General features: G+C 39.5%; 1 protein-coding gene across 4 annotated transcripts in view; it reads right to left on the bottom strand.

Moving 5' to 3' along the window:
- Positions 1 to 14,338, bottom strand: part of lingo2 (leucine rich repeat and Ig domain containing 2) — a 311,243-nt gene that overhangs the window by 185,971 nt on the left and 110,934 nt on the right. The gene's annotated exons all lie outside the window — the stretch shown is intronic.

A 14,338-nucleotide genomic window follows, 5' to 3' on the forward strand; every position in this document is an offset into this window, starting at 1 on the left:
TTTATTCCATTGAAATATCATTGATGTATTATAGAAAAGTGATTTATCTTTTTATAAATGACAAAAGGCACATCTGCCTCATTTTTGCTGTGGTATCGTGATACTACTCAGAACCGTGATACTTTCACTGGTATCGTACCGTGGGTCCCAATTTTGGTACCGTGACAACACTAATCTGGAGAGAGTATGAAAGTGGGAGAGACTGTGTGGATGTGTGTGGAGAGAGTGGGAGAGGGAGAGACTGTGGGTGTGGAGGGGGGAGGGAGAAAGACAGTATGAGAGGGAGAGACTGTGTTTGTGTGTATCTCTATTCATGGTTATTCCTTTGTGTGTGAGATAAATAAATCTGGCTTTGAAAACTGGAAATGTATGGATTTTGATTTTATGTCATTTAGTGTTTGTGTGAGAGAGGGAGTGCGTTTGTAAGCACACGTGTATGATGTGGCTCTTTGTACTACCACGGTAATTTGTGTGGCTCTTGGTCTCTAACTGGTTGGCCACCCCTGCACTAGGTATTTAATTTATCATGATAGACGACCACAAAAAACAGCCACTATTCACATTTGAGAAACTGGAACCAGTGAGGTTTGGCATTTTTGCTTCAAACATGTTTAATCAATTAGCAAAATTATTGTTAGGACAGTTTCAGTCATTCAACTACTTGACTAATCAACAAAAAAATGTTAGCTCTTATACAACTATAAGTACATACATGAGTTATATTTCTTAAATATGCAGTGACATGTACAGTATAGTCATCTATCAATAATATGTACCACTCTGTCTTTCTGCACTGAATGTTAAGTCTTGTTGACCTTGAACCATTTCAATGAACAGTAACAGTCAGTGCCTATCTCAACCAAAGCCCCACTGATAAATATCTCTACATTTATTGTCCATGATGGTTGACTGGATTCTGATTGAAACAGCATACCAAGTAGATTTTAAGAAAACTGGCACTGATTGCATTTTATAAACTTACCCAACTGGATTTTGAGTGCGCAAATATTCTTTTCATACTGGTGAAGTGGGGAAGATTTAATGAATTAGTCTAGCACAGAACAGTGGTAACGGCACAGTAATACAGTATCAGTCCACTCAGCCTGTGTTTGAAATAGAAATTTCCATACAATCATGTAGGAATAAAAAAGTGCAGGGCAACAGTAATCACTGCTTTTAAGCTCAATCTTCATTCACAACGTCATCCTCAATTAGGAAGCCATTATAGAACATGTCAAGTAATGGACTTACATAATCATTAAGGGAGAATTAAAATGTATTTATAATCGAGAGGCCTGCAATAAAAGGTCTCTTTGGAACTCCAGTCATTCACGGGTAAGAGGAGCCTAAATGCACTGACTTCCCAGTAAAAATGCAGGTTAAGAGCATCTGAAATTCACAGATGGATCCAACAATGGAAAGAGAGGGGAAAAAAACTGAGCGCGAATCATATTAAGCCAAAAAAGAAGGAGGAAAAAAAAGCCCTGGCAGGTGTGAAAACAGCCTTCTGTAGTGAAGATGAAGAGGACAGAACAGGGTGGTGCCTTGAAGTGTTACAGTCAAAGCCTGACAGAAACTCACATCCACCATTTCAGCATCCATACACATGAAGGTGCGGAGCAGAATTTAGATCACAGTTTGCTTTTTAAGATTATTAGATGCGCTTAATAGAGAAAGAAAAAAGGTTATTCACTGGTGTTATCTGAATGCCTCCTGAAGACCAAGTATACACTGATATTTATTTAAAAGCCCTACAAATGTAAATCAATCAAAAATACTGAATAATTAAACACATGGAAATTCTGAGCAGCTTTCTCACACAAGGCATTTGATCTGGTCCGCTTGGAAATGCTGCTGTGAGAACACGAACCAGCTCTAGGCAATTATACAACTTTGTGACAAAATGAGTCCCTGATTCGGACAAAAGCAAGACAACTCTAGGTCTGAAAGCACCCTGAGATGCACCCTGTGTACACGTCGAAACAATGCTATTAAACAAGAAAAGTTCCAGCATATCCCACGTCTTAATTGGAGAAAGCTAAATTTGGAAAAAAAATCGCTTATTCGGGAAATCCACATGGAATAAGCTGTTTATGTGGCTATATCAGAAAATTGTTATGTTTGGATTAATAAAGGAATATTAGTGTGTGTGTGTGAACGTAACTGTTGTGTCATGATACATGATACAAGACACATTCACATTCTTGCAGACAGAGAGAAGTTGCTGCACAATATCTACATAAATCTGAATCCAACCAAAATGCCTCCATAGTTCTGAAAGGGTTCCTTTTCAGTTCATCAAAAATTCATTCAAAACAGCTGGCAGATGCATGTTGCTACTTGGACAAATGTAATCTATTATTTTATTTATGGCTATTATGATAAATGCTGTATTTATAACGGTTGTAGCAAAAGCAGTTCCACTCCTCAGAAGTCTGTGTTCTCAAAAAGTGAGAAAAGAGACAGGAGAAGCGAAAAGAAGTCCCAATTTAACAAGGTAAATTAGCGGCATGATTAAGACATCTAATGACTGACTTCAAAATAATGTGTCTCGTTAGTGGGAAAAAAGCAGTCTGTTTTCTGTGAGACAACAATAGCATCTGAAGGTAGGAAATACATAAGTGGCTGTAAACTTTTCCCAGGAAATAATAAAAATTGGATAAAACACTGAAAATTACACAGGTGTTATCCTGTATGACTCTCCAAAGCGCTCATAATCTTTCATTAATCCGCAACATCAAAAGAAAGAGAAAAGAAAAAATGCTGCTGCTTACACTGAGATAGTGAGTTGCATTATTTAAAAGCAAAAGAAGAGGAGAACATTGACACCACGTTCCCTTTAAAATCGTAGGAACAACCAGAGAATATTTGAAATATATTTATATTCTGAAGCTCATAACTTTCCCCCCTCAGGATGTGTACTTTCAAGCTTTAAAAAACCTGGATATACACATCTTTCTTCTTGAACTTTTGTCCCAGAGCTCCATGGTGAGACGATATTCATGTAATGCAAGGAATCTCCATTACAACCTTCCACACTGCACAGCATGGCTCAGTAAACCCACGTTAGGGGTCTGACTGTGTGAAAAAAACATAATCATGTTGATTTGCAGACAAGGGAAGAAAAAACATCAAGTTTTGGGGAAAGAAAAATTATAGTGACTTGATTCCTTTCCTGTCATTCAGAACCCCATTATTCCCCAATAACTATATTGTGAAATACGACAACTGACATTTAATTTTCTTTTGAGCGTGAAGTGTGAAGAGAAAAACAATACGGCATCAAAATAATACAGGAAGCTGTCACACAAAGCCGCTTCATTAGATTTAACATAGGTTATCCTGCATAACCAGTCTCACTGTGCTTGTTACATGCTCTTTCAACTTCATGAATGCTCCAATCAAGGTATGATTGTATTCACACTGTAGGGTGCAATTTGTAATAAACAGAACATGGACAGCTCCAGATGAAGCTGTTCAGGATACGATGAAATGTTGTGCTGTCACGCTGAGGCTATAAAAAGATTTTCTATTCATGATGTCGACCTGATGCTCGTCAGAGTTGCAGTAATGAAAGCATTAGTTTATACTGAGCCAGTCACTGTTAGGAAACCTGCTTTTAATTTACATTAATATTATTATTCTAAGCACAGGTAGTTTGCAACAATGACTTTCAGCAATCTAACTTATTTTGTTAGAAACCCTGTTTACAGCCAGGGCATGAAGAGGCTACAGTGTCATAGTGAAGTGGCAGCATGTTGCTGGGGGGAAGTGTTACCTCCGATATAGGCAGTTAAGGTAAATAATGCAGGGTTTCTCTAAAAAACAATGTATAGACTCATATATCTTTATAAATATATGCCTCTCAATCATTACTCATGACCCATTAGAAGTGTCTGGTGGTGTAATAATCTGCAGAAACTCTATCCTCTGCCTGTGTTTTCACCTTTTTTCGCAGTGTTTGTGATGTTCACAGTGCTCATGTGAGGTCTTTATTAAAAGGTAGCAGCCAGGTGCTAGACTGTAAGCAGCACGCATCCAAGAGAAAGCTGTAAAAATCACGGACACACGGTACCTTTAAGTATTTTTGGTGTGTCTCATATTTTACTTCTATCAAACCTGCAAAATCTACTCTGTCAATCTGCTGTAAGGTATTACAGCTATAGACCGCTTAGCTGGTATACTTCTGTTAAGCACTTTTGGGGGGGTTGTTGAAGTTGTGGCTGGTGTAACCTTATGCTACTGTGTGAAATATGTGTTTACGCACACAACATTAAAGGTCCAGTGTGTAGGATTTAGGGGGGAATGGAATATACTTTGATAAGTGTGTTTTCTTCAGTGTATAATCACCTGAAAATACATGTTACCTTAGAATGAGCCGTTTATATCAACATAGGGAGCAGGTCCTTGTCCATTAGATCACCATGTTGCACCGCCATGTTTCTACAGTAGCCCAGAATGGACAAACCAAACCGTGGCTCTAGATACGGCCATTTGCATTTTGCACCAACCACTTCAGTTAGCAGCCCCTCTGTGACAAGAGTGACAGAAAAACACTTTTGTTCTGGATATGAAACTGCATATCTGGTGGACTTGGTGGTTGGATAATCCGGCTCCCGCTAAAGATCCTCCTCAATGTTAGGATCTTAAGTTATGTGAGAAAAAAGGTGAGCACACATTGGCAGGTACTAGGCTAACAGCCAGTCTCCAACGACCAGTTGCCCGTAAAAAAATTCCTCAACATCTGATTCATAAGGTGAGCACACATTATGTTATCAGAGGAAAAAGGTGAGCACACATAGCAGGCGCTGGGCGAGGGGCCCTTTTGCGACATGCCAAACAGCGCAGGAGAAACATTAAGGTGTAATGTGAAACTGCTTTATTCAGTGTTTTTACCGGTTTTAATCACCTGGTCTGTTTGTTTTGAAGGAGAAGAGACCTCTGCAGATAATTCAGCTCCTGGTATAAACCTCCTGAACAACGAACACTGTAGGAATTCCAATCAGGAGAAGTTTCAACTGGTTGCAGTCAGGGTTGGAAATTGTCCATCTGCCACAGTGGCTGGTGTGTTCCAAAATTGAGCAGCCACTCAATAGATTACAGAATATTTTGGCTGGTGAGTGAAGCAAATCCAGCAGCCACTTGCAGATTTTACCAGTATCTGGCTGTTGGCTGGTGCTAATTTCCAACCCTGGTTGCCATCTGCAATCCTGACTGCTAGACACTACTAAATCTCCCTAAATCTTACACACTGCTCCTTTAAAATGTGAGTGGAAAGGCAAAAGTCCTCTGTCTAATAGTGATTGTTCAATGTAGCCTTAGGGCAGCCATTTTAAACTCAGCACTTACACTGCAGACAGCTCACTATTAATTAATTAAATCTACATTTTATCAGAGGAGTTTCGGTCTATTCTGAATACAGCATTTGTCCATGTTGGGCTCCTCCTGGAACATATTTCCAGACAAACCATTGGCCACTAGCCAGGACTTCACAGGCTCTGGAACGGTTTAGTGATAGGTTACCATGGTTACCTCACATGAAAGTGAGTTCACCAGTCCAAAAAGCCAGCTTAGCCAGTCATGCACTCTAACTCACTGACCCATTAATCCTGTTAATAAAACAGGCATCAGATTACTTGTAGTTTATTTGAAAATGACAGTTTTTAAAACAATAAATGTGGTGAACATGTGAAGTGTCAGAAAAGAGAAGAAACACCCAGGTCTTTTACCAGCAGATGCACTGTAGATGAACTGTGTATGACTGCGGTCAGACCCCTAGGGAGCTGTCCAAGGTCCTGAGGAGAACAGAGCGGAGCTGTCCACAGTGCTGACTGCTTTTCTCTGCTGCGGCTTTGCAACATTAGTCAGAACAGACATCTCCACAGACATCACCGCTTTCAGACAGTCCTCACCCTCTTTTGTTTGTCTGCCACATCCCACTCACTATACCAGTCAAACTGTGCTTTGACAAGGATGTGCGCAGAATGCTTTACAAAATCCTAAAATCCCCCGGTCGATTATAATTGTATGCTACCAATGCTCGGTGCTTTTGCTGACTGAATTGTGTCTGATATTTCCATCATTCCAGCGCACAGACATTTCATTAAAGATTCTGCTGAATGTCACATGAAAATTTGTATCATTACAATGACATAATAATAATGTTTTATTATAATGCCAAGTCATGTGCTAAGGTGGTGCTGAGTGTGGAAGCTGAGCAGAGAACACTGTTAACCAAAGCAGTTCCTCAGCTGCACATACATATTCATGAACCCTACTGTCGTGAAAAATCACATTCACTTAACTTCAACTAGTAAATATGAAGCTGTGAATATGCCTGATACTCTAAGATCTTACAGTTCTGGAGCTATAGGGCACTCAGAGTCTCTGACTGACTGAAAAAAATTACATAAGGATTTATATATTATCTGTTTTGCAGCAATGCCGTGCTTCAAAATCCTTCTGTCACACAGTTACAGTACAGTTATGTACTGGGGCGCAGCTCAGTACAGTCACACTCCTCGTCCTTGTATTATTGAACAGCTTCTCTGCAGAATCATTCACTTTTCCAGCTCACATACTGTATTACCAGCACTCCTGGAGATCCAAGCCTGCAACTCTCTGAGAAGGACTAATGCGCTCTCGTCTCCTGTTTATTTTTTGACTCAGAGTTGAAATGTGTCATGTTTGTGACACCTTTAAATTAGAATCTACACTGTGCATTATAAAGTTCAAGTTTATTGTCATGTACATTAAATATGACCGTGTACATTCACTGTAATGAAATACTTTATGCTCTGGTCTGACTTGAAGTTGAATTATAAACATAACATCTGGCTTAAAATCTTGTAGGGGTGCAACCGTTTATCGGCAGAACGTTGCTATCGGCCGATATTCACTTTGGTGATTGCTATCAGCAAATAAGGTGACATTCATTAGTGGCAGTGGCTGATGTTTTTCTGTTGTGTCACATCAAATTTGCGCAGGCGAAAAAGCAGGGCTCGAGAGTAACGGCATCCTGTTGTCTCAGAGACGATAGAAAACGTGTTTGGAACGATCACAGATCCTTCCTGGGATGCCTCTGGGACAAAAGGACGCAGTAAACTCACCAAGGGATGCACCTTTTTGTTTCCCTGCTACACTGTGAACAAGTTCATGAAGAAATCAGCAGGAGGTGAGCCGGTTAACGTTAGCTGTTAGCAGTTAGCAGCTGGAGGCTAGAACTAACAGCTCACAGAGGTTGCGTTAAGGTACATCATGATGCATTCAAGCTCTATTCAGTAAAAATGAGTAGGTTAATTATAATATTATCATGATGTGTTCAAATGCAATCTTATCAAATGTATTTTTTGGTGAGAAACTTGAATGAATAAAGCTGTTTGAAGGATAAATTTGTTTTCACAGCAATATAATATAGATATTAGAGAGGGAATTATGAAATACTGTATATAGTAAAAAGGCTTTTGAAGCAGTTATTTATTTAATAAAAGCTGTTTTTTATGTGAAAGAGGGTGATATTAAAGGTTGTCTCATAAAATTGTATGACTGAATTTGTACTCATTTAAAGATATACAGATATGATGTAACGAAGGGTTGAACTCGGTTATTCTTATATAATGACGATTTCTTTGTGGCACAGAAGGGGGTATAATCAACAACAAAAACAAAATAAACAACAACAGCAAATCAGGATTGGCTCTTGACCAAACTGTTATTTTAAGCATCCACATCGGCCCAGAATTTCACAATCAGTGCATCCTTAAAACCTTGTTTGTATGCTGTGGGTCATGAAACACAAAAGTCCCATTATTATTCTGATGTTCTTCGTCATTTTACAAAATTCAACAGGCTGGCTGATCTCCTCCTCTGCCTTTTGATGGGAAATAAACAATACAGATGTTGAGTTGGGTGGATTAAATTCTTCCATTGACAGTCTCATATCTATCATCCCTGTATATGACGATGCACTTTGCTCTTAGAGTAAATAAGGAATTATCCATGCAAACCAGAAATCATTTAGTTAAACATATATACAGTATTTGCCACCATCATTCATGGCTTCTGTCTGTGCTTCACTGTTTCAAGTTGGCTTTCTGTGTGTCAAATTAATCTGAGAGTTCTATTTCCAGTCCCAGTGTTTATGCCAAAGGCAGTATTAAAAAAAGAAAATCTCAAGAGGGATTTACCACAGGAAAAAAAGTCTTTAAAATAGATTTAAATATACTGATGTAATAAGCTCAGCTGTAAAGTCTAAGTATACCATAAAATAATACTAGTTTTCCTGGTATGAAAGCACTATATTCCACTTGAACAGATGCAAATGAATTTCCAAATGGTTGCCTGTATTGCTGTAATGACAGTAGGGAGGTCTGTGTGATGTCTGGGGTGTGCTGGTTTTGCTGTGGTAGCCAGTGTGGGCCTCTGGTTACTATTCTCCACAGTGATATGAGCAGTAGCCCTCTGCAACCTCGTGGTAAACATTTTTACAGCCCTTGCTTAATTAAAATGTCACATCCACTGTAGCAATATACAGCAGAGTTCTTTGCAAATTAAAAAGGAATTAGGCTGGCAGATGCGGCCTTAATGGCTTAATCATGCCTTTACGTTTGTTCCAGTAAAGTGCTGCCACAGATGAATATTGTTTCAACTCTCACATCTATGAGTAATGCCTAAAAAACAATTTGAAATGTAAATTTGGAGACAGCTGCTCTGGGTATGTTAAAGCTGGCCCATGAAACATCAGCGTCTGACAACAAGTCAGAAAATATCCTAATGCAGGAGGCAGACAGTAGGTAAACATACTCATTAAATCCAGTGAAATTACCAGGCACGCTGGTAAAGTACTCTGTTAGACTCACTTCACAGCTGCAACTGTTCTGTATGCCATTTTACTCCAATGCTTATAGTGAGAACATTCTGAGCATTCAGTCATGTGTTTATCTCTGACGTAGCAGAGGCCCTTTGTGTTTTGTATGTAGCATGTAAAATCTGCTTTCTACCCTTTCATTATGTTGGCAAAACAATAATTATGATTGTTGCTCAGTGTTTTTTGTATCATGGTTCCACATGGAAGAGCCATTTTAAAATACTTGATAAAGTAAGTACAGCTTCAGTGAAGTAGCTAACAAGAGGCTTAATGATCCCCAATGGAAGTACGGCATGACAACAGCAAGACACAGACACAGTATTGTCAGGTTTCTGATGCTCACCGGGTTTAAAGGACCAGTGTGTAGGATTTAGTGGCACCTAGCACTCATGTTACAGATTGGCCTTCAAGTAACATTAAAAAGCAAAGTCCATCTCCAGAGCCAGTGCTGGGTTTTTCTGTTCAGCCAAATTTAACTACTTTGTGGTTGAAAACTTATTCCATAAATATGCTCATGCATTATGATATTGAATCCATCTTTCTCACTCATATACATGGTGAGTCACTGAACAGGTTTGGAGGGGAACAAGGAAGCTTTTAAATGGAGGACAATATCGCAGGGTCGACAGATGCAACAACATGTAAACATCAAATAAATCAAATAAAATAATCAAATAAAAAGTTTTCTCTACCTGCCATTGTGGTGGGCAGGTTTTTTCTCTGCCATCCACAAATCGTATCTGCCTCTTTTGAGATATATGAGCTAAATGAAGGAATAGCATTTAGATCATTTATATTTTTATTTATTTAATAGTGTTAAATGTAATCGCTCCTTAACTTACATGGTTTCAGTGTTATCTAGCGTTATTTTAGAACCTACTTTTGATGGAAGCAGGAAAGTGGTTGCGTTTCCGTGGGAATTGCGTACCCCCTAGTCCAGTGGTGGGTCTAACCAGCAAAAATAAGTTTGCTTTCACTTGCCTCTGTGAGAGATCTGCCTGTGCTGCATACACTGAATGCAAAAACCTACTAATTTCTCCTCTGCTCTGATTGCCAACACCTGTCTGCTCTGAGTGCATCCACCATCGACGTCACTCTGTCTCTCTTGACTGGCGCACTCACTATGCGCTGAGCTATTCCTTAAGATGGAATTGACATGTGAGGTAGTTAAGTTGATACAATAAAAACTATGTTTTTAATTCATGGTTGTGCTATATAAAATTGATTTATTATTATTATTATTATTATTAATTCGGTGATCTTTTATTCATTTAAAACAAATGAGGTTGTATGACTAATGGCGTTGCTTCTAAACTGCGGTTAATGTGTCTTTCTGTTGTGCCTTTTGTCTGTCTGGCAGACAGCCAGATGATTTTACGTCACTCCCAAAAATATACGCACATTTGGCAGCTGGCAGGTGATAATTTTTAGACCCTGTGTCTAAATATATGATCTGCAATTATGAACAAATTTCCTGAGAGAAAAAAGGGCAATTACCTTTTGTTTCATTCATGTAAATGTCATAACTTAAATATATAACAATGATAACAACAGCAACAATAATATAATTGAATATACAAGACTAAGATAATCTTGTATTGTGTGTATTGCCGTATACAACCAGGATAAGAGCAGAAGAATAAATATGAACTATACAAAATAAAAGCAAAGTTATGAGGGAAAGTGGCACAGTATGATTAAAAGCTGTTGATCAGGGCAGTTGTTTCCAAAAGCAAAGGGTTGCCTCAACATTCAGAGCTACACACACTGTTTTCTTTCTTCCTTCAGTTCCTAAACTCTGCATGAGATTTCCATGCACCACTCTGGATTGCTCTACCTAGAGTATGTTTATCTTTCCTCTCCAACACTACAGCCTTTTCCCCTGAAAGTGTAATCCTGAGAATGAATGTAGAGAGACTAAATTAAGGGACCCAATTTGAAGCGGCACCACTTCACTGATAAGCTGTACCAGTGATCTGTGAGAGCACTCAGGGTCTGCTACATTATGACAATACAGAGGAATAAAGCAGATGAAAGAGAATAGCCTGGCAAGAGCAGAAATCAGATGGGCAGAGGGAGAGGAAAAAACAATCTAAAGTCTAATTGTGTTATGCCTCACGGCAGCAAGGGAGTTCAGAGAGACACATTTTCTTTCCACACGTCGTTCAGCACAGTCCCTTCCCCGACGTGATCACATTAATTTCCAACCAGTCCCAGTCTTTCTTGCCACATTTTCCCTGGGTGCATTTATTAAAAAAAGTGACAGGAAAAGCAAATGGCGGAAAACTTAACCAGACCCATTAAGTTTGACCAGAAACATGCAGCACTGGCATTTGAGGCCAGGCATTTTAGCATGTTGGCTAGATGTGTTTGACACCCTCCAAGTCATTCTGTGTCATCCCTGCCCTTTGGGGAGAAAATGTCACTCTGATGCCTCAAAGCATCAGGAGGCAACGTTGCAGCCGGTGATTCAGTTAAGTAAACTATTTTTTCTCCTTTGTCCTATTTTTATTTTCTTTACAAAATAAAACTACTAAGGTAAGACAGGCTGTGAAGCAGGCCACATCTCATTCTGGACTACCTGTTTTAACAAAGCAGGTACTTGTTTGCTAAAAGCTAATTGACTTAGCATTACACGGTGACAATCAGCAATGCAACATCTTAGTAAGGCAAATCAGAGAGGTTGAATTCCCACATGCCCTTCATAGTAACAGTAATTTGATTCTCTATACAATTGTGAAAATCATATTAAATTAATACACAGACATGACACCATCCTCTAAGGACTAGTCAGAGTTCTCTAAAAGCTCATGTCATGTCAAACCTCCTAACTGCAGCAGATGTCCACATTGGCAAAATATCATGAGCAAACGCTGTGGTTTGTAAGGCTATTTGAGAAAGATGTCTGGAAAGACAAGAAGGCCCATCTATGTTTATAATCCTGAAAATAGAATCATCCCAGTGAGCAGCACCACCAGAACCCTTTATTTTTTCCTCTCCACTTGCTGCAGTGCCTCCTCCAAATGAGGACGTGGTGCTGCAGAGTCTGACCATGAAGAGAAATCTGACATGTATCATCTATTTCTCCACAGTGTTTATCACACTAATTGCATAGTTATGAATATCTCAATTGAACCATTTACCACACGTGTTGTGATAAATTCCAGACCGTGCAATGCTGAGAATCAAATCTAAGAACAAGTTGAGGATAACAAACATGTTAATTATCTGTGGTATATTATAAACTGGGGGTAATTGGGCTTTCACTGTCAGGGGACCTTAACACTGGAACAGATGGCCCGATGACATCAGGCTCGCTAGCTTAATTTCCATTTTTAAATACACATGAAATGTTGTTCGGGCCTGCAAACAGTGGGACAAAAAAGCAGACAGTTCTTGGAACAGGGGCGATACTTTGATGTGGACGCACCAGTTTCACTGTCTTGTCGCTGCTGGGCCTAACAAAGCTCAGGTAGATTAAGAGAAACGACGCACTAAGTTATATTTTATTAACTGTACACATAATCACATGGATTCTTGTTGGCATGTGATGATACGTTGACACTACCAAGTACCAATTCTCGCTAAATCAATCGATGCTAAATCGGGTCATCTGGGTGAGAACACTAGGTTCAGACAGGAAGTGGAAGCACTGTGGAGCGCCCTGAGGCCAGGAAGTTGGCCAGAAAGTTGGCCACTGTTGGATAGGGGTGTAAATCACCAGCTTCATCACGATACGATATTATATCGATTTGTTTGGATGACGATACGATGTTTGCCGATATCACAAAGTCTGTCACGATACGATTTTGATTCGATTCGATTCAGGAGCCTGCGATCGATATGACGCTATATCACATGCCCATCTAACACAATCATTTACATCATCTCACAAAAACAACTAGAATATGATTTGACCATTTTATTTCTGAGCTCTGTTTGTTGTTTGAGCGGAGGCGCACTTGCCCAGAAATGGTGACACAGACGTGCTATGTGAATTTCAAAATAAATGTGTATCTTTAAGATGACGATATGGATCGATGTTTTCATTTTGCATCGATATAATCGGATCGTTAATCAATGAATCAATGTATCGATGTGGATCGATGTATCGTTACACCCCTACTGTTGGAGCTCTGTTGGCTTCCAATGAACCAAAACCATTGCTGCAGCACTGACAATTCCATGTCTGATCTATTTCCCTTTAATTTCATTTTAGAAATAACCCTGTGTCACCGCTGTTTGTGACTTTGTTTTCTAAATAACGTACGTATTCCACACATTTGTCAGTTATATCTAAACAACAAGCAAGAGAGACAAGCAGACACATAAACACACAAGCAAGCAAGCAGACCTACGGAGACTTAGCTCTATACGTGTGATTAGAAAAGAGCAGAGGCAAGGCAAGGCAATTTTATTTATATAGCACCATTCATACACAAGGCAATTCAATGTGCTTTACAAGAGAAATACGTTAACATTAAAGGAACAATAGATCATTAAAAACAAAAGCTAAAAGCAAGAAAAACAGTGCAGAAAATGCTTTTAAAAAGCAAACATAAAGCAAAAGCAACAGCAGACAAATATAAAAACAATAGCTACAGATTATCCTAACAATAAGTTACATATCTAGTTCACTGGTAAGCTGCAGTAAATAGTAATGTTTTAAGCCCTAATTTAAATGAGTTGACAGTTTCAGCTGACCTCAGATATTCTGGAAGTTTGTTCCACAGGCGGGGAGCATAGAAAGTAAAGGCTGCTTCACCTTGTTTGGTTTTGATTAGGGATGCACCGAATATTCGGGAACCGAATATATTCGGCCGAATATTGCAAAAAAACACACATTCGGTATTCGGTGGAATAAGTTAAAAGCAAGGCCGAATAACAGTGGCGTGTTTTGATAACGCAATCAAACGGCGTGCCATGACGGGCGGAATAAAATGTCGGCAGTGTGGCGATCCGCCCATCACGGCACTCGCATTTGCAACTAAAAATAGTTTTGAGCGAGCAAAATAGGCTTAAATCATTTGGCACGCTGTGCGAGCAGCCTACAGATTTCAACCAGCAGCAGAAGCGAAAGACGAATCCCACCGGTTGTGGGTTGAACGGGAGTCACAGACACAGACAGTAACACTAATGTATTCCTGTCAAATACGGCGGCCATCGGCTTACCGGGCAACGGAGAAGTCGGTTCCACTAATATCCTCTTCTTGGTGTCATGACTGCCCAGAAGTACCTGAAGAGCCGAGCCAGCCGAACACAGGTATGTGACGTGTCAGAGGAGAAACGAGCCTTTCACATTTCTCTCTTTCTGGCAGTAACGGCCCACAAACCTCACCGCACTTTAGGGACTGTTCATTACTTATGAAGGGACTGTCAGGGGAGGAGGGGGGCTGGTTGATTTTTATTTTATTTATTTATTTATTTTATTTTGATCCCCCCCATGTTCATCACTCATTGATGCCGTTTAGT

The sequence above is a fragment of the Epinephelus moara genome, chromosome 4 (assembly GCF_006386435.1).
Source record: "Epinephelus moara isolate mb chromosome 4, YSFRI_EMoa_1.0, whole genome shotgun sequence".
Classification (NCBI taxonomy): Eukaryota; Metazoa; Chordata; class Actinopteri; order Perciformes; family Serranidae; genus Epinephelus; species Epinephelus moara.